Source organism: Rattus norvegicus, chromosome 4, assembly GCF_021556685.1.
Source record: "Rattus norvegicus strain SHRSP/BbbUtx chromosome 4, alternate assembly SHRSP_T2T, whole genome shotgun sequence".
In the NCBI taxonomy this organism is placed as follows: Eukaryota; Metazoa; Chordata; class Mammalia; order Rodentia; family Muridae; genus Rattus; species Rattus norvegicus.
The window spans coordinates 49,739,397-49,765,438 of record NC_141537.1 but is presented as its reverse complement, the minus strand read 5'-3'; positions in this window follow the sequence as shown (position 1 = coordinate 49,765,438).

Below are 26,042 nucleotides of genomic sequence, written 5' to 3'. Positions count from 1 at the left end.
ACCAGAGCTTCCAGGACTAAGCCACTATCCAAAGAATAGACATGGACTGACCCTGGGCTCCAACCTCATAGGTAGCAATGAATAGCCTAGTAAGGGCACCAGTGGAAGGGGAAGCCCTTGGTCCTGCCAAGACTGAACCCCCAGTGAACGTGATTGTTGGGGGGGAGGGTGGTAATGGGGGAAGGATGGGGAGGGGAACACCCATACAGAAGAGGAGGGGTTAGGGGGATGTTACCTGGAGACTGGGAAGGGGAATAAAAATCAAAATGTAAATAAGAAATACTCAAGTTAATAAAGATGGAAAAATGTGTTCTATTTAGAGTATATACACATATATATTATATATACACATATATAATATATGTCAAAAATTCATTCTTATAATACCCGTGGTATAATCAAGAACTTCCAAAATGTTTATGGCAAATTTTATTTTATAGTTTGTATATATTAATGTTTATAAAAACATTATGAATCTCCATTTTAATTCATTTGTGAGTTTCAAAACTATGTTTCTGATCTTTTAATGAGACAGTATAATATCTCATTTGATTCAACTCCAAAGAACTCATTCTTGTATTCAATAGAAAGTAGAAAATTATAATCAAAAGCAAGATAATATTACTCCAAAAGTATCTCTTACTTATATTTGAGTACAGAAATATATTTAGTGAATTATTTTCTTTGTACTCTAAATTCAAGCATAAACATTTTTGAAGTACAACATAACTCTCTCAAAACTCATATCTAATTCTTCAATTCCTGCATATTTTTAATAATTTTAATTCTGTATTTCATATCATTAAAAGCATGAATCCTTTCTATATGATTTTAAGATGATTATATATTCTATAATATAGGGACTCATAAGTTGTCTATGAATAAGCTATCACACACAAACACACATACACACACACACAAACACAAACACATCATAATAGATATGTTTGTTCATATGTATTGCTGAACATATATTTGCTTATTTTTACATTTTCTTGAAAAGTTCCCATGGCAAAATATATTCACACACGTTACCAATGTTACTTAGTTACATGTTCCTACAATCTTTTCTTTATTAATTTTATTTTTTTCACTCCAGATTTTTTTCTCCTCCTGGTCCACCCTCCAATTTTTCCACATCCCTTACCTCCTCCCACTCATGTCCTCACTTCCACCTCATCCCTGTCTCTACCATGATGTCCCAACCACACCTACCACACCAGACTTAAAATGGCCCGTCGCCTCCAGTCTTCAGAGGGTTCGGTGCATCTTCTCTGACTAAACCAAGATTTGGTAGTTTTCTGCTCTATTTGTGTTGGGGGTCTCATAACAGCAGGTGTATGCTGCTTGGTTGGTGATCCAGTGTCTGAGAGATCTCGGTGGCCTAGGTTTATTGAGAATGTTGGTCCTCTTAAAGGGATCCATTCCTCCTCAATTTCCTCCAGCTTTTCCCTAATTCAACCAGAGGAGTCAGCAGCTTCTCTTCATTGGTTGGGTACACATATCTGCATCTGATTCTTTCAGCTGCATGTTGGGGATTTCAGAGGGCAGCCATGATAGATCTCTTTATGGTAGCACTCCATAGCCTCAGTAATAATGTCAGGCCTTGGTGACTCCCCTTGAGCTAGATCCAACTTTGAGCCTGGACCTTCTTTGCCTCAGGCTCTTCTCCATTTTTTTCCCTGTATTTCTCTCAGACAGGAAGAATTATGGGTCAGAGTTTGGACTGTGTGATAGGAACCTCATCCTTCAATTGATGATCTGTCATTCTCCTGGAGGTGGTCTCTACAAGTTTCCTCTCTCCACTGTAGGGTATTTCAATTAGAGTACCTCCGCTTGAGTCCTCAGTCTCTCTCACTTCCCAGGTCTCTGGTACATTCTGGAAGGTCCTCCCAACAATTTATTTCCCTAGGTTACCTGTTTCCATTCTTTCTGCTTCTATTCCTCAGAGTTTCAGTCTTTTTGCCCTACTCAATTGCAGATCATGCTTCCTTTTCCTCTTTCCCCTCTCTCCTCTCCCCTTCCCCTCCTGGCCCCTCTCTTCTTCCCCCATTTTGGTTGCTTTCTTATCCCTCATGTTTTCTTATTCATATCCATCAGCCAATTACAAGATGAAATTTTGTGGTATTTTGCTAAAAATAAATCAATGTCATAAAATTAGTAAAACTTTATATTTTTTCTTTTATTTTCTTCATAATTAACTTTTTTTCTGCTAAATCTAGTATAGAGTATAGAACATCATGTGAAGATCACTATTCATCATACATTATTACAATTCTTTCTTCTTCAAGCCATATTTTAAATTATTGATATATTTATTCACTTTTGGTTCAAAACCATATTAACAAAATAATAGAACTTAATCAGATGATCATGTTTATTAGTATATACCATCAGAATTAACTGAAAATGCAAAATTACTTGAAAATAACAAAAATCCATGAAGGTAATACTTCTGAAGGCAGAATATTATTAAAATGTTACTGTTACTGCTTTGGTAGAAATATTAATTTGACTTTACTACCTGATCATATCATATACTATTTTTTCTTGGGGATATTTTAAATTTTTCAACACTTTCTGATATGGAAAAATCTGAGTTCATAAGAATTGTGTCTGTCTTTGAGTTGATAGTCTATCTACAAAGGTATATATAATAATAAGAGCAAGTGTGCTGTGTTACTGAATTTGCTATTTATACATGGGTAATATTTTGAGAAATAAATAAAAAAAGTTATAAAATAATGATGAACTATATTCCAAAGTCTAAAAGGCTTAATTTAATTACATACTAACATTTTAAGTAATCAATATATAGAATAGGAAGTTAATATAGGTAGCTTAGTGTATTCACCCTATTGGGAGTGACCACTTAAGGTCCCTATTTGAATGCATAATCTGAATTAACTACTTTCACTTCTAAAAATATACTCTTGGTATAAGTGAGGACATAATATATCATACATATGGATAAATATGATCTTGAATTGATAGGGAGATAGTCAGTTGATTGAAAAAATAATAGATGGATAGATGACTGATAGATGATAGATATAAGACAGACAGATGAAATATAGATAGACAGACAGACAGACAGACAGACAGACAGACAGATAGATAGCGAAACATATAGATTATTTTAAGGTCAATTTTGTCCTAATGAGTTTTATATAGTGGAAACAACAGGTCTAGGTTGCTTAGTAAAATATTAAAAGGATTTACAGCAGTCACTATAACTGAGAACTTAAGCTAGAAATTAAATCATGCACCTAAGTGGCCAATTTGGGTTCAAATTTGCATTCGCATCAAACATCATATGTTTATTAATAGCACTGCTAATCTCTTACATTGAAATGGTAGCTGAATTTAATTAGTCCACCTAAACAGGCTTGCATTCCAAGTCAATTCTGGGAAGATTACAAGAGACTTCCTGTTACACACACTTTCTCACTGAAAGAGACCTTAAAATAAAATTTTATTTTTCCTGAGTATAAATACTTTAATATAATGTTTATTTTTTGAGGCACTAATAAGAATTTCAATGTATTAAGAACTGCTGAATATTGTAATTTTTCTAGAGGATCAAATGTACAGTTCACCAAGAGAATAAACGTTAATGGAAATGTTTATTCATTCTTATACTAATTTAAATTATGTGTGCATGTGTGCCTATATGTGGATATGGAAAGAAGTGCAGATGCCCATAGAGACTGGAGTCAGGTAATCATCTAAAGCTAGAGTTAAAAGCATTGTAGATGCTGGGACCTAAACTTAGGTCTTGTGCAGTACCAGTAAATGCTCTTAAACCTGAGCTACCAGTTCATTCTGAGGAGAACAATTAATATTTATTTTTGTTGTGGTAAATTTTTCTGTATCATAATGATTTTATTGATTATTTGGGAATGTCCCATCATGGATCCACATCATACTCATTTCTCAGTTTTCTCAGGTGCATACCCCAGCCTTGTGACCTCCTCCAGCAAGAAGAAAAAGGTGAGTCTAAGGTAAAAGAAGATAAGGAGGATGAGAAAGATGAGGAGGAGGAGGGAGTAGAAGAAAAGAAAGAGAAAGAGAAAAAGAAGAAATGTAAATTGTGTTGTTCAAATATTCACAAGAGCATGGCCAAAGTCCCAGAAGCCAGCCCCTTAATGAAAACTGAATCTTGACATACCTTCAGGAATGAGTTTTTAACATGGACATCTACTTTATTTACTAACTCAGCATTTCCATAACAGGAAGATAGAAGCTTGGAGGGCTAGGGTTGAGTGTTAAAATAGATTCACATATTGATGTTTGTGTATTTTTAAAGATACAGGTGTCAGAGTTTGATTTGGGAGAATGATTTTCTTCATGAGGATTCTAACTTCATCATTGATGGATTCCTAATTTAATGGTATTATTATAAAATAATGTTATTGTTGAAATTATTATTATTATTATAAATTATATAAAATAGTTCTCATGGAACTTAATATTATTACAAATTATTGAATAAAATGATTATTGTTGAAGCTATAAGGTCAGACTCAGTTGGAGGAATGCAAGTCACTGTGGCATTTTATGGAAAGGTATTCTGTGACTTCTACAACTCCCCATTGCTCTGCTTGCTGTCCAATGTGAGGTGAGTACTTTTGCTCTAGCTCATGGTCCTCATGTGATGTCCATCCTTGCTTCTCTTTTACAACAGTTAGGACTGCTCACCATGCCCTGAAAAACCATAAGTAAAGTGTTCACTCATATATCTTTCCTAGGCCATGAAAAGGCTTACACATGCAGTGTGTCTATTGGAAGTAATGTATTCATACTTACTTCAATTCCTTCTACTGTATTATTTAGTGTGAGAACACACAATGAATCACATCAGAAGTCACACATAAGCTGCAATGCACACAATATGTGAACAGTCACTACTCTTACATTTGCAACTAGAAGTTGTCAGTATTACCTTACAGTTGTTTTATATTGTCATTTCTTGCTCGATCTTTAATATTGATAACTTTACTGACAAACTCTATTCTCCAAGTGGCAATGATGAACTATTGAGAATAGGTTCATATCTATTTTTCCTAAAGTCAGGCATCCTCCTTTTTTCACCTTGATCAGCTCAATACAGGAATGCAGCTTTTAAACAAAGGTACAGAGCACAAATAGCCAAGGGACATTCTTAAAGACTGTGTGCTGCCGAAGCATCTCAGAATATTGATCTGAGAATAAAGCAAATGGAACAACACATTGATCGGAAAGAAGGAAAAGCAGGTGGAAGCTACAGAACAGAGAGAAGCATCAGGTCTGCCGAAGAAGTGGGGTGCAACTTGCCAAGAGAACTGAAGCACATAGTAAAGATAAAAGTGTAGAAAGAATTTTAAGGTGAAACTAGGAGAATTTTGATCAAATAATTCATACTTTGAAATTTCAAAGTGAACCCCATGGAGAGGAAAAAGTTTTAATGAAATCCCCAGCAGTTAGAAAAGCACTAAAGTGACTGAAGTTTAGTTGCAGCTTGTACCTAAACATGGAGGACTTTTATAAACCCCTAGTCTCAACAGGTTTTGTTTCCTATGGGTATCCCTCCAAGCCATTGTCAATTACAGTGATAACAATGGTATAGTCATAGTGCATACCCTGAATCCAACATTAGAATACAACAGGACAAGACCACTGGCCAAATAAAAGTTTGTTTCCAATGTCCAATTTCCAGTGTGTTTCCTTGATAAATCTACTTAGCCCTTTCTCTCTCTCTCTCTCTCTCTCTCTCTCTCTCTCTCTCTATATATATATATATATATATATATATATATATAAATAGATAGATATAGATAGATGATATAGATATAGATATAGATATAGATATAGATATAGATATAGATATAGATATAGATATAGATATAGATATAGATATAGATATAGATATAGATATAGATATAGATATAGATATAGATATAGATATAGATATAGATATAGATATAGATATAGATATAGATATAGAGATATAGATATAGATAGACAGACAGACAGACAGATAGATAGATAGATAGATAGACAGATATAGATAGATATAGATATAGATATAGATATAGATATAGATATAGATATAGATATAGATATAGATATAGATATAGATATAGATATAGATATAGATATAGATATAGATATATCCTCTCTCTTATTGGATATTTTATTTATATTTTAAATGATTTACATTTATAATATTATGCTTTTTCCCAGTTTCCTCTCCAGAATATCCTATCCCATGACCCCAGTCCCTGCTTCTATGAGGGTGCTTCCCCATCCACCCACTCCTGCCTCTCTGCCCTGGCATTCCTCTATACTAGGGCCTTCCCAAGACCAAAGGCCTCTCCTCCCATTGATGCCTAACAAGCTCATCCTCTGCCACAATTGTGTCTGGTGCCATGGGTCACTCCGTGTGTACTCTTTGGTTGGTGGTTTAGTCCCATGGAGCTCGGTGGTTCTGATTAGTTGTTATTGTTGCTCTTCTTGTGGGGTTGCAAGCCCCCTCAGTTACCTCAGTCCTTTCTCTAACTCCTCCATTGGGGACCTCCTGCTCAATCCAATCTGCTTCTATATTTGTCAGCTTCTAGAAGAGCCTATCGGGAGACAGCTATATCAGACTCCTGTCAGCAAGCACTTCTTGGCATCCGCAAGAGTCTGGATTGGGTGTCTGTATATGGATCCCCAGGTGGGGCAGTCTCTGGATGCAGGATAACATCAGGTCATAATGAGGTGACTTTTTCCATCTTTATTAACTTGAGTATTTCTTATTTACATTTCGATTGTTATTCCCTTCCCAGTTTCCAGGCCAACATCCCCCAACCCCTCCCCATCCCCTTCTCTATGGGTATTCCCCTCCCCATTCTCCTCCCACTACAGCCCTCTCCCCAACAATCACGTTCACTGGGGGTTCAGTCTTGGCAGGACCAAGGGCTTCCCCTTCCATTGGTGCTCTTACTAGGCTATTCATTGCTACGTATGCCGTTGGAGTCTAGGGTCAGTCCATGTATATATAGTCTTTGGGTAGTGGCTTAGTCCCTGGAAGCTCTGGTTGGTTGGCATTGATTTTCTTTTGAGGTCCCAAGCCCCTTCAAGCTCTTTTAGTCCTTTCTAAGATTCTCATTCAGAGCCTGCCCCACATGTGACCCATACATATACAGCCACCAAACTAGGTAAGATGGATGAAGCAAAGAAGTGCAGGCCAACAAGGACCGGATGTAGAGCTCTCCTGAGAGACACAACCAGAATACAGCAAATACATAGGCGAATGCCAGCAGCAAACCACTGAACTGAGAACAGGACCCCCCATTGAATGAGGTGATTTGTAAAGGATGAACACAAGTTTCCTGAGTTGTCAGTCTACACTACTCTGATAGCTGCACCAGCAGCTCTATTCCCCAGTTTGGCATGCTTTCAAGATGGCATCATTTACCCTTTTCCTCATTTCTTGTTACGACAAAACATTATGATGAATCCAGCCACCTCACCCATTTATTCCTCAACTCAGTCTAGTACAAACTAGACAAATGTAACAGCCACTTTCTTATGCCTCTAGTGTATTTCTGCTAGTCTTGTATGACCACCTTTTTTCATTCATAGCCTCCAATCAATCTACCATCCTTTAGTGACATTAAAGACAGATTTTCTAAAATATTAATATCAAATTCAATAAATTAAAGAAAAGAAGTGATCCAACATTATCAGAGCTGTACTGCCTATTGTGAAACTCATCTTACAGGATGGTTACATACATTATAATTAATTGATAACATTTTCTACAAATGAAAAAATACAAAGACTTCATAGGAACCAGAAGTAAAGTATTCAGTCGATATTTTTCATATTGTTTATTAACAGATATGATGATATTCTGAATGAATCGTGGTAGAAAATTTACTAGTAATAATTCTATGTGCTTTTTATTACTTATTTTAAATCTGCTATTAACTCCTGTAATAGCTTTCATTGAAAGTTCAGTTCTATAAGGTTACTGTTATTTCAAAGTCCTATTAAAATTGAAACTGTAACTGCCATTATTCCATGGGGGAAAATGCTGTTAAGTATCATAAAACAGTTCCATGTTTGCTTGTTTGATTTTCTTCACATGCAAAAGCATTTCTTACTCCTGACTGAAACAACTGCACATTCATGAAAGCCATTATATATTTTAGGAAACCTATGTTTTGTTCATTCTTTTGTTAAATAAAACCATTATTTCAACATCAGTACTCGAATGAACTAGAAATAGGACAGAAGAGATGAGTATAAAATACATTTTACTGGAGTGAATATTAACTACTGGGGAAAACACTTCTGATTCAGCTTTATATTTGCATCTGGGGTCGTGTAATTATTTTCTGTGAGCTGTATACAAAAATGTTGGAAAACGTGCATGTTGGGAGATATTTGGAATAGTGATTGTTGCTTCCTGTTATTTTCGTTGTTAGAGAAAATTCTGTCTAGATATAATAAAAAATTTAAAAAATGTTGGAAAACTACAGAAGTATGCTACATATGTCCTTTTATCATCTTGACTCCATATCATCTTTACACAAAAGATACTTAAATTGCAGGCATGGTTTCATCTCATAAATAAATCATGTTCTCTAAATCAGCCTGCGTGGTATTACTTTTGATAAAATCTATTCTTACATGTCCATCCATTGGCAGGGATGACTTCCATTTTTAAAACTTGGTTAAAATATTTTCCTCCTTGTAAATCTCTCCAGATTGGTTCTTCCCCACATGACCACATTTCCTCCAAATCTTGGCTGGATCCAGTCTTTTCATAGACTTGTAAAGGTGGGAAGGAGTAACAACTGTGCCCCTAATAGGTACCCATACTAATTTCTTCCACAGAAATTTATCAGCATGTAGGAACTGACATTTCTTGACAATGTCTTCCACAAATACAGGGAAGCAGAGCTTTGGTGATTTTACTTTACTTTTCAAGGAAGAATTTTGAAGGCAAAAGGTAATATATGTGCATAGACAGATTTTATTTTAATCTTATTTCATCTTTTTTTTAATTATTAGATATATTTCACTTTTCCCCCATCTTTATTAAATTGAGTATTTCTTATTTACATTTCAAATGTTATTCCATTTCCCGGTTTTCAGGCCACCATCCCCCTAACTTCTATATGGGAATTCCCCTCCCCATCCTCCTCCCATTACTGCCCTCCCCCCAAGAATCCCGTTCACTGGGGGTCCAGCCTACCACTAGTGCCCTTACTAGGCTATTCACTGCTACATATGCAGTTGGAGCCAAGGGTAAGTCCATGTATAGACTTTGGGTAGTGGCTTAGTCCCTGGAAGCTCTGGTTGGTTGGCATTGTTGTTTATATGGGGTCTCAAGCCCCTTAAGCTCTTTCAGTCCTTTCTCTGATACCTTCAACTGGGGTCCTGTTCTCAGTTCAGTGGTTTGCTGCTGGCATTCGCCTAAGTAATTGCCATATTCTGGCTGTGTCTCTCAGGAGAGATATATATCCGGGTCCTGTCAGCATGCACTTCTTTGCTTCATCCATCTTATCTAATTGTATATGTATGGGCCACATGTGGGGCAGGATCTGAATGGGCGTTCCTTCAGGCTCTGTTCTAAATTTTGCCTCCTTATTCCCTCCTAAGGATATTCTTGTTCCCCTTTTAAAGAAGGAATGAAACATCTGTATTTTGGTCATCCTTCTTGAGTTCCATGTGTTCTGTGCATTTAGGGTATATTGAGCACTGGCCTAATACCCACTTATCAATGAGTGCTTACCATGTGTGTTTTCTGTGATTGGGTTACCTCACTCAGGATGATATTTTCCAGTTCCATCCATTTGCCTATGAATTTCATAAAGTCATTGTTTTTGATAGCTGATTAGTATTCCATTGTGTAAATGTACACATTTTCTGTATCCATTCCTCTGTTGAAGGACATTTGGGTTCTTTCCAGCTTCTGGCTATTATAAATAAGGCTGCGATGAACATAGTGGAGCATGTGTCTTTGTTGGAGCACCTTTTGGGTATATGCCGAAGAAAGGTATAGCTGGGTCCTCAGGTAATGGAATGTCCAATTGTCTGAGGAACCTCCAGACTGATTTCCAGAATTTTTGTACCTATCTGCAATCCCACCAATAAGGGAGGAGTGTTCCTCTTTCTCCACATCCTCACCAACATCTGCTGTCACCTGAGTTTTTGATCTTAGCCATTCTGACTGGTATGAGGTGGAATCTCAGGGTTGTTTTGATTTGCACTTCCCTTATGACTAAAGAAGTTGAACATTTCTTTAAGTGCTTCTCAGTCATTCAGCATTCCTCAGCTGTGAATTCTTTTATTTAGCTCTGAATCCCATTTTTAATAGGGTTATTTGTTTCCTTGCAATCTAACATCGTAAGATCTTTGCATATTTTGGATATAAGCCCTCTATCAGTTGTAGGAATTGTAAAGATCTTTTTCCAATCTGTTGGTTGCCATTTTATCCTAACAAGAGTGTCCTTTGCCTTACAGAAGCTTTGTAGTTTTATGAGATCCCATTTGTTGACTCTTGATCTTAGAGCTAAAGCCATTGGTGTTTTGTTGAGGAAATTTTCTCCAGAGCCTATGTGTTCGAGAGTCTTCCCCACTTTTTCTTCTATCAGTTTGAGTGTTCCTCATTTGATTTGGAGGTCCTTGATCAACTTGTACTTAAGCTTTGTACAGGGTGATAAGCATGGATCGATCTGTATTCTTCTACATGGTTACCTCCAGTTGAACCAGCACCATTTGCTGAAAATGCTATCTTTTTTCCATTGGATGGTTTTGGGTCCTTTGTCAAAAACTAAGTGACCACAGGTGTGTGGGTTCATTTCTGGGTCTTCAATTCTATTCCACTAGTCTATCTGTCTGTCTCTGTACCAATACCATGCAGTTTTTATCACTAATGCTCTGTAATACTGCTTGAGTTCAGGGATAGTGATTCCCCCTGATGTCTTTTTCTTATTGAGAATACTTTTAGCTCTCCTGGGTTTTTTGTTATTCCACATGAATTTGCAAATTGTTCTGTCTAACTCTCTGAAGAATTGGATTGGAATTTTGATGGAGATTCCATTGAATCTGTAGATCGCTTTCCGTAAAACGGCCATTTTTAGTATATTAATCCTGCCAATCCATGAGCAGGGAAGATCATTCCATCTTCTGAGATCTTCTTCAGGTTCTTTCTTCAGAGACTTGAAGTTCTTATCATACAGATCTTTCTCTTGCTTGGTTAAAGTCACACCCAGGTATTTTATATTATTTGGGAATATTGAGAAGGGTGTCATTTCCCTAATTTCTTTCTCGGCTTGTTTCTCTTTTGTGTAGACAAAGGCTACTGATTTATTTGCTTTAACTTTATAGCCAGCCACTTTGCTGAAGGTGTTTGTCAGGTTTAGTAGTTCTCTGTTGGAACTTTTGGAATCACTTAAATATATTATCATATTATCTGCAAATAGTGATATTTTGACTTCTTCTTTTCCAATCTGTATCCCCTTGATCTCCTTTTTTGCCTGATTGCTCTGGCTAGGATTCGAGTACTATGTTGAATAAGCAGGGAGAGAGGGCAGCCTTGTCTAGTCCCTGATTTTAGTGGGATTGCTTCAAGTTTCTCCCATTTAGTTTAATGTTAGCTACTGTTTGGTGTATATGGCTTTTACTATGTTTACTATGGGCCTTGAATTCCTGTTCTTTTCAGGACTATTATCATGAAGGGCTGTTGAATTTTGTCAAATGCTTTCTCAGCATCTAAATGAAATGTTGTTTTCTTTATTGTTTCCACTTTCAACTCCTTCACATATTTGATTGTGTTTTTCTGTAATTCTTTCAGGGATTTTTGTGTTTTCCTCTTTAAGGGCTTCTACTTGTTGACTTGCGTTTTCCTGCATTTCTCTAAGGGAGTTCTTTATTTGTTTCTTACAGTCCTCCATCATCTTGATCAAATGTGATTTTAAATCTAGATCTTGCTTTTCTGGTGTGTTTGAATATTCATTGTTTGCTTTGGTGGGAGAATTGGGGTTTGATAGTGCCATGTAGTCTTGGTTTCTGTTGCTTGGGTTCCTGTGCTTGCCTCTTGCCATCAGGTTGTCTCTGGTGTTACCTTGTTTTGTTATTTCTGACAGTGGCTTGACTATCCTATAGGCCTGTGTGTCAGGAGTGCTGTAGACCTGTTTTCCTGTTTTGTTTCAACCAGTTATGGGAACAGAGTGTTCTGTTTTCAGGCATGTAGTTGTTTCTATCCACTGTCTTTCATCTGTTAATGTGGGCGGGAACCAGAAGGACCTGCCCCTACTTCTCCTGGGTCCCTGTAGGCAGGAGGCCCAGATGGTGCTAGGCATTTTCCTCTGGAGTCAGAAATTTGGGCAGAAAGTAGTCTCCTCAGGTTTCTCAGGTGTGTCTGCCCCTCTAAATTTCTGGCCTCCCTCCCACATGATTTGGGTGCAGGGAGCTATTTGACAGGGTCCGTTCAGTTACAGGGGCAGTCTGGACCACAGGGCTCCTGCAGATTGACTACCCCTATCTTCCTGTGCCCAGAGGCCCTGTACAGTTTCCTCTTGAGCCAGAGATGTGAGCAAAGGTGGGCAGAAGTGGTGGTCTCTCCTGCCCTGCAGTCTCTGGATTGTCCACAGTTCTGGAAGATCAGCTCTCTCTCCCCTGGGGTTTGGGAGCAGGGAGCTGTGGGCCTGGATCAGAGAGGTTCAGCAGCCAGATCCTTTTTTTTTTAAAACTACAGATTTTATCCCCCTCCTAGCCCACTCCATAACTGCTCCATATTCCATCTATCCTCCCCACTCCCATCTCTGAGAGGATGTACCCACCACCACCAGCACCACCGTACCAGGCCTCTAAACTCCCTGGGGCCTCCTGTCTCTTGAGGATTGGATGCATCTTCTATGACTGAACCCAGACCTAGCAGTCCTCTGCTGTATATGTGTTTAGGGCCTCATATCAACTGGTGTAAGCTTCCTGGTTGGTGGTCCGGTGTCAGAGATCTTGGGTGTCTGAGTTAATTGAGACTGCTAGTACTCCTTCTCAGCTTCTTTCAGCTTTTCCCTAATTCAACCACAGGGATCAACAACTTCTGTTCATTGGTTGGATGCAAATATCTGTACCTGACTCTTTCAGCTGCATGTTGGGGACTTCAGAGGGTAGCCATGATATATCTCTTTATGGTAGTACTCCATATCCTCAGTAATAATGTCAGGCTTTGGTGATTCCCCTTGAGCTAGATCCTACTTTGAGCCTGTCGCTGGACCTTCTTTGCCTTAGGCCCTTCTCCATTTCCATCCCTGCAGTTCTTTCAGACAGGAAGAATTATGGGTCAGAATTTTGACGGTGGAATAGCAAACACATACCTTACTCGATGCCCTGTCTTTCTACTGGAGGTGGGCTCTACAAGTTCCCTTTCCCCACTTTAGGCAATTTCATCTACAGTTCCTCCCTTTGAATCCTGAAAATCTCTCACCCCACCCACCACCTCAGGTCTCTGGTACATTCTGGAGTATCCACTCAGTTCCTACTTCTGGAGGTTACCTATTTCTATTCTTACTGCTGGCCTTTAGGGCTTCAGTCCTTTCCCTTACACAATACGTGATCATATTCCCCTTTTCTCCTCCCTGTCCCATTTCCCACCCAGGTCCCTCTCACTCTCTCTCCTGTTGTGATTGCTTTCTTCTCTCTCCCAAGTGGGACTGAGGCATCCTTACTTGGGCCCTTGGGTTTGTTCACCTTAAGGAGTACATACCATGCTGTCCTGGGAAACAAACCCAGGATCATGTGCATGCTAGAAAAGCACTCTACCCTAGGTCTCAATCTTTACCTCTGGAAAGTGAATTTAAATTTCTGGGGAGAGATAGCTTACTGTTCTTCAGGCCAAATCCTGGTCTTTAAAAGCTGAAGGCAGTGGTTTCTCAGAGAAGTTCCTCATGCTCTGTCACACTCATATAGACTTTGCTTGTTTGCTTTTTGTCTTCCTATAATACCTGAGTGTTTTCTGAAATGCTTAAGTGGTGTTAATGATCTATGCTGCTCTGTCCCTTTCTAAATTGTAAGCTACTTGAAGGCAAGACTTTGGTTTGTGGTTTGTTTGGTTTATTCTTTGTGTGTGTGTGTGTGTGTATGTGTGTGTGTGTGTCTGTGTGTGTCTGTGTGTGTCTGTGTGTGTCTGTGTGTGTCTGTGTGTTTCTGTGTGTGTCTGTGTGTGTCTCTGTGTGTGTCTCTGTGTGTGTGTAGCTGTGACTGTCTTGGAACTGGCTCTGTAGACCAGAGTGGCATCGAAAAATCAGTTAGCATGTGTTGAATATTATTCAGGTGGGTAAACAGTCCCATCTTCTTATATTCCTTGCAAATAAGCCATTAAGTTCACCAATTAGAATTCTTGCATAAGTTATGGTCATGACAGCTGAGCTCATAGGGGAGATTCTCAAATTTGAATAAGAAATGTAATATTTAAGTACAAGAACTGTGAAAAATGTCGACAAATAACTGGGTCCAAATTTAACCTGGCTAACAGAAATCTCAAGGATATTTTCCAAATTGCACCAGTATTGGTGTCAAGATTTTAATGTTTTAGAAAAGTTGAGGTTGTATCAATAGTTGTTCATCAAACCAGAATCTATTTAGAGTTAGATTCTCATTAGAGAATGTATAGATGTAGCTCACATGCTGTTGATGGCCAGGTTTCTTTATGGAAACCATCTTTGTGCCTCTTCCTTTCTCTCCCCTTCTTCCTAATTGATGCAAGGTAAGCAGTTTTTTTGGCCACACATCTTTACTGCCTTATTTTTTTTCTTAAATCAGACATTTATCAGCCGATAAAAATCTATGAGGCATTCAGAGACAAAAACGCTTTCTTCCTTTACAATGTTTTACTGAAGTGCTTTGTCTCCATGACAAATATCAAACATAGAGCCAAAGAAAAAACCTTAGAAAACAAAAGCAGATATTATTCCCCCACCCCAAAAGCAGATATTTTAAAGGGTATAAAATGTCAATTGGTTTTAAAGAAGTCATGATGTCTTCAGTAAACTACAGCTACTTCAACATATTAGACTGGAACTTGTTGACAAGAAACAAATAGAAATTTTGGAAAAGTCTTCATATTAAATAAAATTTTTTTCAAATTAATTGTATATTTGTGGAGTTTTATGATAAAGGTAGCAGTGTACTTGAAACTATAAGTATTCCTCAGCAAAACACTGTATAAAAATAATTTTGTGGGTTGTAGCTTCAGTTCTGATTTCTTAGATATGATTTCAAGAATATAAACTAAATATAAAAAAAGAGTTGGACCTCATAAAATAGTAAAGCAACGAATAAGGAAAAACAACTTTTATCTCTTCGAGGGAACAAGTAGGTAAACAAAGTTCCTGGCTTGAAAGATAATAGTTTCAACCTCTTATATAATGACATATGGGGCACTAAATATGGAATCTGTGAGATGGAATAAGAAAATGATAAAAAAATGAAGCCTTTGACTTGATTATTCACAAAAGTCTCTCTCTCTCTCTCTCTCTCTCTCTCTCTCTTTCTCTGTGTGTGTGTGTGTGTGTGTACTATGTGTGTATGTTTGTGTATGTGTGTGTGTATGTGTGTGTATGTGTCTGTATATGTGTGTTCACAACAAAGTCAATGGTCTCCTTGGCTACTGCTCATACTCTAAATATTGTTTGTTTACTTGTTTGTTTATATTGAAAATGAACCCTTCTCTCAGGCAATATATCTGACCAACTTTTATTCTTTATATTCCCCAAAAGCATTTTCCTTTATCACCCTTCCCAGATTCATTTCCCTGCCTCCTATCCAGTACCACTTTCTTTTAGGAAAACAGAGGACCTCCAAAGGACAACAGCAAAACAGGACAAAACACTATACAGTATAATAACAGGAAAGCCCTCATATTGAGGCTGGGCCAGACAACCCAATAGAGTCCCAATAGCAGACAAAGGAGTCAGATATATCCTTTCCCAATGTTAATATTCTTACATAAACAATAAGCTAACAATCATAATATATATGCAGAAAACTTGGTGCAGACACAGAAAGGCCCAAGGCTTACCCTTCTCTCTGTGAGCTTATATGAGCCCTTTTAGTTAAGTAAAGGGTCATGTTGGTCTGATAGCCCCCATCCTCTGACTCCTAGAGTCTTTCCTTCCCCTCTTAAGCAGGGTTCTTTTATCTCCCCATCTCTTAAGAGAGGACCAAATGGAGACCCCCAATTCAGTTTTGTTCTGCATAATGTCTAGCTTTTAATCTCTAAACCTCTTCCCATCTGCTGCCAGAGGAAACTTTACTAAACCAATTGAATAAGGAATGGGTCTGTGATTATAGCAGAATATCATTAGGAATCATTTCATTCATTATTTTATTTTTTTTATATCCAGGTGGGTTTGGTCCTACTATAGAGCTCAGAGCTGCCTGCTCTCTTATTCCTGGCCAGCCAGGCATGATAGAGCATGGGTTCCCTCTCAGGCAAGATCTTCATGTTAAACCAATAAATGGTTACCACCCCAACTCTGTGCCCCTATTACTCTGGAAATTTTTGAAGACAGAACATATTATAGGTTGAAGATTTTGTGGCTGGGTTGGTATCCAGATTTCTCTTCCCTTAGCCTGCAAAGTCCCAGATAAGTACACATGTAGGAATAATTTTTAAAATCCATTTATCTTTTTTCCTCTTTTATCCCCTTTAATTTTTTTAAAAAAGTATTGGTTATTTTATTTATTTACATTTCAAATGTTATCCCTTTTCCCAGTTTCACTTCCACAAGTCCCCTATCTCCTCCCAATGCCTCTGTGAAGGTGCTCCCCCACCTGTCTACCCACTCCTGCCCATTGTCTTAGTATACCCCTATCCTGGGTCATCAAGTCTCAACATGATCAAGGGGACCGTCGCAGTGATGCCAGATAAGGCAGTCCTCTGCTACATAGCTAGTTGGAGCCATGTACTCTTTGGTTGGTGCTTTAGTCTTTGGGAGCTTTGATGGGTCTGGTTGGTTGATATTGTTTTTTTTTTTCCTATGGAGTTGTAAACCCCTTCAATTCCTACAGTCTTTGCCCTAACTTCTCCATTGGTGTCTGTATGCTCAGTCTGATGCTTGGCTGTGTACATTTGCATCTGTTTTGGCTAGGTTCTGCCTCTTAGGGGACAGTCAGTAAGCACTTCATGGCATCAGCAACAGTGTCTGTGTTTGGTGTCTGTTCATGGGATGGATCCCAGGAGCAACAACCTCTGGATGGCTTTTGTCCTCTTTTAAAATTGTTCTGTGTTCTACTTCTGTGTTCTTTATTTTAACCCCTTACCAATAGATCAGTTTTCAAATATTTTCTCCAGTTTGGTAGACTTTGCCTTTATTCTACTGATTGTACCTTTAGGTATATATTATCTTTCCTTGTACTCCATTCTCATTTCCTGCTTTGGTTTTTGTAACCTTCCTGTACCTTTATTATTTTGTCCACATATCATTCTGATAGTGTTCATGTATTTCATGTCTAGCCAAATGTCAGGTAGCATTTCTATTGTGTTGTCTTATAATAGCTTTTGAGTTCCAAGTCTTGGACTTAAATCTTTATACTTTTAGGAAGTCTGCCCTAGGGGCAATTGTGTAATGAACTTGGGTTCACTAGAAGAGTAACAAACACACTTATTCTCAGAAACACCTATTCTCCCTCCATTCTCATTTCTTGAGCCGATGGTCATTTCTGTTTCAGTTTTACCTGTTCGGTAAATGATCACAGATAAATAAACTGACATACCCTAAAAACAGGTGCTGAGACTTCTTGTGATAAAATCTCTTGTTTATTTTTAAAGAATTGCCAATAGTCTTCTTAAGAGACTGTTTGAGCTGTATGTTTATTCCGAAGTTTTCAATAGCATTTGTGTATTTCCATTCTTTCATTCTGTATTATGGCCTTTGGAAACTGTATCTAAGCTTGAAGTAATGGCAGTGTCCTTTTCTTATTCTTCATAAAATTTGTTTTATGAAAGTGTCCTATGATACTGATAGCCATAGTTTCTAACCACTTCAATTTTATTGAGGAAACTGTAACTACACATATTTGTTAAAACCCATATCCTTTAATACATAGTCTCTGAAACCTACCTGAAAGTCAGATTTATTCCGTGAATTGCTGACATATTTTTATATTAATTTCTCTCTTTGGTACACATGATGTGTGTGTGTGTGTGTGTGTGTGTGTGTGTGTGTGTGTGTGTGTGTGTGTGTGTATTTCCTCTAAGCCTAATACCTGTTTTCTTCCATAGTACTGCTATTTGTACATTGGACAGATGACATTAACTCTCCATCAAGAGTTTAAACTGTGAGAAAATGTCCTCATAGAGTCTGTTGCTTGAGAAAAATTTATTCAGTATGTGCTGTTTCACTCAGCTTATTTTTTAGGTAAGAAAATTGCACAAGAAATTAGCAAGAACAACATCTACAACATAGAAGATTATAGCATTTCATTTCCTATGAAATATCATTTGTCTGAGATGATTGCTTCAGAAGAGGTGGCAGAAAACATCAAAAGCAGTTGCAGAAATTGACAAGAATATTAGCGGAAGCAAGGTAATATTCCCTTCACAATGAGATCCATGGTTTCACCTTTACACTCATTTAAAGATGCTTTTATGTTTACATTATTCTTCAAAAGTAACTTGTTGTTTTCTAAAGTATAGGCATCATAGAATTTGCCTACAGAATGCAGAATGTGACTTTGATTCTTTCTACAGGATCCCCAGTGACAACATATAATATAATAATGCAGTTTTCAAAAGAAGAAATTTAACCAATTTTACTTCATTGAATACTAAAATCTAATGTCACACCAAACTTGATTGTTAGACTTCATTAATCCCACTTCTTTTATAATTTAGTTTTTACGTAAAGAGTACCCTTTCCTTTAATACTGTTCTGTATAACAGTATCATATATTTAAATCCACAATGAAAAGGATATACAGTAGATAATCACAAGGAGAATTTTGTTTTGGTTTATACTCAGATGATTCTATATTTTCCACTCACTCAGTCTCATCCCTAGCTCCCTAGTATCTGACTTGTCATTAAAATTTTGTTAATTTTAATGATATCAAATGAAATGAAATGATAAAGTATAAATGAAGGTGTTTTCATGCCACACATCTGCTTTACAATTTATTAAAGCTTTTGTATACATATTTTTATGAGTAATGGTCTATTCATGATTTACTTATTTGCTAAGTGAAAATATTTTACACTGTATTTGAATCAGGGTCAAGGTTAATATTAGTGTTGGGATTTTTTTAATGTTTAGGTTGTATTTTTTTTAATTAATTCATTTCTTGAAAGGCAGTAGTTGATTTATTCACACTTTGAAAGCTTTTTAGGCTGTTTCTTCTTATATTTCACTATTATTTTAAATAAAGATTTTGTGAAGGCATTTAACATAAGTCAAAGATAACTTAATGAATTATTTTGTATGTGTGTGAGTATTTTGCCTGAATACAAGTACATGCTCCATATGCAGGCTATATCTTCGGGGCCAGTGAAGGCTTTCGAATGTCTTAACCACTATGCCATTTCTATAGACTTCAAATCAAACATGTGTCAATGAGCTCATCGAACTTCATGATAAACACAAAATTAACTCTCTAGGAAAGGTCCAGTGATATCCGGATTATACATCTCTATTTCCACAATGAGTTAGGCTGATCATAGTCTATATTTTCCACAGTAGTGGATGTTGATAGCAGTGTTCATTTTACTTATGAACACAGCCAGAAGTATTGACTAAGTGTGCAAAATGATGGTGGATGCATTTCTATGTTCTTTTGATTTATCCCTATTTTATTTAAACAGACTTTTTTCATTATTATTTTTTCAAGTTTCAACTTTTCCATCTGTTTGGTTTTATTCCAATTTCAGTGTGTTAGTTTTGTTTTATATTATTATGTTATTATGTTAATTTACTTCATTATTTTATTTTAGCATTATCTCTTGAAACCTATTTGTTTCCTAAAGAGAGTTAGAAAGTAGGCAGGGAAGTGGGAGTGGGTGGGTGGGTGCTGGAGCACCCTCACAGAAGCAGGGATAAGTGGTATGGGATAGGGGTTTTCTGGAGGGGAAACTAGGAAAGGGGATACCATCTGAAATGTAAATGAATAAAATATCTAATAATAGATAATAGGATCATAAATTCACTGTGACAAAGACAGATACAGACTAAATTGTTATAGGACTATAGGGCTATAAACCCTATAAGATTTGTCGAGAAGGCATATAGTTCAGTTTTGCTCACCCATTTTAGATTCTACAGCTCATAAAAAAGCAAAACAAAACAAACAAACAAAAAGACAATTACAACAGTTTATATCACATACTGACCGTCACACATTGATAGTGATTGACTTCAATGTCACACTCTCACCAATGAACAAGCAATGCAGACAAAAACAGAGAAATGTGGGAGATACCTGGTGCCATAAATGAAATGGACCTAACAGTTATTTACTGAGCACATTTTTCAAACACAAAAGAACATTCTTTTCTTCTCAGCACATCATAGAATTTTCCAAAATTGACCTCGTGTCTGACACAAGGCAAGTTTCAACAGGTACAAGAAAATTGAAAAACTGCCCAATATCCTATCTCACCACCATGGGTTAAATGGTGGATATTAACAACAGCAGAAAGCATACAACCTTGTAGAAACTGAACAGCTCAATTTAGAATGAAAAATTGTGTAAAGGTAGAAAATAAATTTTAAAAATTAATCTTTGTAGGGTTGAATCAAACAAATATGCAACATGTGGAAGGTAAGGGGAACAATAGAGACATTCCTAACTGACTGACTCTTAGAACTAAGGGCCTCTATAAAAATAAATTAGAGAGATCTCTTACACCAGTACACTAATAACACACTTCAAATCTCTATCACAAAAGGAAAATATCACACCCAAAAGGAGTAGATGGCAAGAAATAATCAAACCCTGTGCTGAAATCAAGAAAATAGAAACAAACATAGAAAAGCAATAAAAGTAATCAATCAAACAGCTGGTTGTTTGAGAAAATCGTTAACATCAACTAATCCTTATCGATATGAAATAATAGGCAGAGAGAAAATAAACAAATTAATGAAATTGGAAGAGGACATAACAACAAACACAAAGTAAATACAGAGATTCACAAGAGCATACTCTTATTTTTTGAATTAATTAATAGTCTTTTATTTATGAAGTGATGAATCATATTACAATAATCTCACTTGGAATAAGTTCATGCACTGAGTAAGCATTTGGTCTAAATGGAGTTGTGGACTGTGTTACTTGTAAAACAGGAAGAGAATACTAGTATAGGCACTTGCCTTGATCAGAGACAAAGAGCAAAACCTTCGTTAACCTTGTTCAGTGGTCTTTTTATTCTTTAATGTCAGGAGAGCAACCCAGAGGAAAGTAGCCAATGGTCACAAATGTTTAAAAGTGACTGATTTTAAGGCATTTTTTTTCTAGCATCCTCTGCCCCGCCCCCCTGCCCCCAGGTTCTACTGAGAAGAGGATTTATCAATCTGATGTCAACACACAAAGATTACACACAAAGCAGTCTGCTTTGAAGAAGGTAAAAGATTTTGCAATGCATATTCAAGTGCTATATGTGGTGGTAGTCCCTCTTTAACATACATAAAATAAGAATATTGTACACTCCTAGTAAATCAAATAAAAATTAATTAAAAAATACAAAGTGTTTGTGATCACTTTAAAAGGCACTTGAAGAGAAAACAGAATAATTGTGTTTAGTTACAATGTTCATGCTTTGCATTTTTTATTGGAACTTTTTTATTTACACTTCAAATGTTAACCTCTTTTCCCACTTTCCTGTCCATAAACCCCCTATCCCATCAACTTTTAAACCCTGGGCTCCATCAAACTTGGAGATATAAAATCGTTAGTTTTCTTAATAAGTATTGTTTATAAAACTTAAATCAAGATCAGATAATCAATTTACACAGACTTTAAGTTTTTTTTTTAGCCAGAGATGGGAACTTGATTTCACAAGTTTCAAGATACAGTACAGAATGAATCTGTACATCTCTCTATTAACAGGATTTGTCTACACAATTAAAATACACTTTACCAGCCACTATACTGCATTCCATTATATATAAAAGAAATATACAAATAGTCTAGTATGGTGTTCTTTCACAATGTCAGCTTATGCTCTTAAACACATCCCTCAACATTTATAGTGGTCATACTTTGATCACATCAACATTGTTTTTAAATAAAAGAGAAATAATGTCAGTTCATTTACCAATAAATAGTAAAGAAAGAACATCTGAACAGATTCCTGAACATAACCGTAGGACCCTTCCTATGCCTACAAAGTTGGCTTTTTAATATTTAAGCAGTCTCTATAAGATATAGAAGCAGTTGCTATAAGTCCCTAAATAAAAAGAAAGAAAGAAAGAAAGAAAGAAAGAATGAAAGAAAGAAAGGAAGAAAGTTTACAGCAGAAGTTTTTATGTTTTTAGCACAGCTCCTTACCAGAATTTCAGAGTTAATGATAAAATTCCTTAAACTGTTCCACAAAACAGATACAGAAACATATAAGCAATAGTGCCCAATATTTTTTACAAGACTGAGTTATCTTGTGACTCAAAATATATAAAAAAAACCTTATAATATGCAGCCTGATTCCCTTAATAACATAGGTGTGAAAATTCTCAACAAAATACTTGAAACCATGGAAGCTCTGGTTGGTTGGCATTGTTGTTCATATGGGGTCTCAAGCCCCTTCAAGCTCTTTCAGTCCTTTCTCTGATTCCTTCAACAGGGGTCCCGTTCTCAGTTCAGTGGTTTAATGATGGCATTCGCCTATGTATTTGCTGTATTCTGGGTGTGTCTCTCGGGAGAAATCTACATCAGGCCAAGACTGAACACCCAGTGAACGTGATTGTTGGGGGGAGGGCGGTAATGGGGGGAGGATGGGGAGGGTAACACAGATAGAGAAGGGGAGGGGAGGGGCTAGGGGGATGTTGGCCCGGAAACCGGGAAAGGGAATAACAATCGAAATGTAAATAAGACATACCCATGTTAATAAAGATGGAGAAAAAAAGAAAAAAAAACAAAAAACAAAACAAAACAAACAAACAAACAAACAAAAAAACCCACTTGAAACCCAATCCAAAACACATACAAAAACAATCATCAATGCTGATCATGTAGGTATAATACCAGAAATGCAAGAATACATCTACATATGTAAATTGAAAAATGCAACCCACCTGTTCCATAAATGTTAGCTTATAATATATATTAATATATATATAATATATATAATATATACACAAATATAATATATAAACACAGTGACAAAAACCACTTGATCAGATGATCAAATTTTGATGCTGAAAATATTTGGAAAGAAATTGCAACACCTCTTGTTAATAAATATCTAGGAGAGATTTGAGACACAAGGTTCTCACTTCTAAATAATAAGGCAGGTTACAGCAAGTTCAGAGGGAACATTATCTTTAATATAGAGAAATTCAAAGCATCTCCAATAAAGTCAGGAATAAGACACTTTAAATATCTATTCCATATAGAACATGTAATTTATCCTAAAAGAATAAGGCAACTAAAGGAAATACGGAAGATACAAATTAAAAACAGAAAAATTTAAAGTATATTTGTAAATGATAACTATAGTATACAAAAGTATGACTGAAATTGGGAGGGAGCAATTTGGAGGAGATGTAGAAACCTCATTAAATGGAAACTCACTGGAACCTAAAGGAGTGACCATAGCAAAATCTCACAGCAATGGAGGATATAAATCCTGAATTGTCCATATTAAATAACCAGGCAAGGCTGTCTGCAATGAGACTGGGATGCTAACTTAGGCACAAAATCATTGACCTACCTTCTTCTCTACCTGCAAGATGTTCTGGAATAATGATGGTGAAGAACTTGTGGGAGTTGCCAACCAATCACTGGCCTAAGGCCTACATCACAAGAGGGAGACCAGGTCTCATACTGCCTGGATGCCAGGAACCAGAGGCAAGATAACCCTGAGACCCAGGATAGAACCAATCATAATAGGAAAAACAAAAGCAATGAAGCAAACAAAATCTCGATGAAACAATGTCAAATGATGCTCTTCTATACTCACAGATAGGTGCCTAACACAATTGACATTAGAGGGGTGTCATCCTTCAACTGATGGGACATACCTATATGCAAATGCAATGGCCCACAGAGAGATGCTAAGCAGAAAAAAAGTAAATCAGCAGTAGAGGCAGAGGAATGATAATAGAAACCAGAGGGTAAAGAACATCAGGAGAAAACAACCCACACAATCAACTAAGCAGGTCTCACAGAGACTCACAGAGACAGAAGCAACAAATGCAGACCCTGTATGGGTCTAAGTTAGGTCCTCTGCTTAGGTCTCAGGGTTATGTAACTTAGTGATTTTGTGGGACCTGCAGAAGTGGGAGTGGGGTCTGTATTTAACTCTTATATCTGTACTTGGGACCCTTTCCTTCCTATTAGGTTGCTTTGCCCAGCTTGAATATGAGAGAATGTACCTAGTCTTATTGTAAATTCTTATGCCTTGTGTAGTAGATATTCCTGGTAGGCCTGCTCCTCTTTTCTTTTCTTTTCTTTTCTTTTCTTTTCTTTTCTTTCTTTTTTCTTTTTTTCTTTTCTTTTTTCTTTTTTTCTTTTCTTTTTTCTTTTTTTTTTTTTTTGTGAAGGGAATCAGAGGAGGAGTGGATCTCTGGGGAAAGGCTGGTGGAACGAGGGACTTGGATAAGTGAAGAGACCTGGATGACTGCATTTTGGATTTATGTATGGAAAAACAATAACAATAATAATACTAAAGTTAAAAAGACTCAGAAAGTTGTCTGGTCATCCAAGGACAACCTGAACTGTAGAACATCTTTACTTGGAAATCCACTATTTTACTCATAGTATATTAAATACCATGTAAATAGATCAGTAGGATTAATAGAAAAAATGGTCATCTTAGCAAAAACAATCTAAGATATAATACAATCCCCAAATTCAAACAAAATTCTTTGAGTATATGAATGGACAATTTTCACCTTCATATGGAAACAGAAAATCCAAGATACCTAAAATGCTCATAAATAATAAAAATCTTCTAGAACATCACCATCCCTGATCACAAGTTTTACTACAAAATATAGTAATGAAGACAGCATGATATTTGCACAAAAAATCACTTTGATCAACCCAATTAAATGTAACAATGAGAAATAAATCTACATATTTATAAATGCCCAAGGTTTTATTAAAAATGTAGGAATACACTTCAACAAATGGTGTTTTAAAAGTGGATACCTGCATGTAGAAGACTTCAATTTGATACATAGCTATTACCCTGAATTAATTTTAACTAGAAAATGTTCAAAGGTCTCAGCAGTGTAAACTGGATACACTGACCCTGATAAACAAGAAAATAAGGAAAGGCCTTAATGTCAATATAAAAAAATGAATTTTTGAACAAAACACCACTAACTCCGGGACCAAGATCAACACTTAATAAATGAGGTGTCATGACACTGAAAAGCTTCTGACAATCAAAGGGGCAAAGTACATTGTCATTTGCACAATGTGGCAAATGATAGAATGAGAAGAGGTTTTTTGTAACCAACTACATACCCAATATCCATTAGAGGATATTATATAATTTCTCTCTCTCTCTCTCTCTCTCTCTCTCTCTCTCTCTCTCTCTCTCTCTCTCTCCCTCTCTCTCACTTTCTTTCTATTTGTGTGCATGTTACTGCAGTGGTTTGAATATGTTTCAGCCAAGGAATGGCACTATTTGGATATATGGCCTTGTTGGAATAGGTTTGGTCTTCTTGGAAGAAGACTGTTACTGTGGGCATGGGTTTTAAGACCCTCATCCTAGTGGCCAGGAAGCCAGTCTTCTTCTAGTATCCTTCAGTTCAAAATGTAGAACTCTCTGCTCCTTCTGAACCATGCCTGCCTGGACACTGCCATACACTTCCCTTGATGATAATGGGCTGAACCTCTCAACC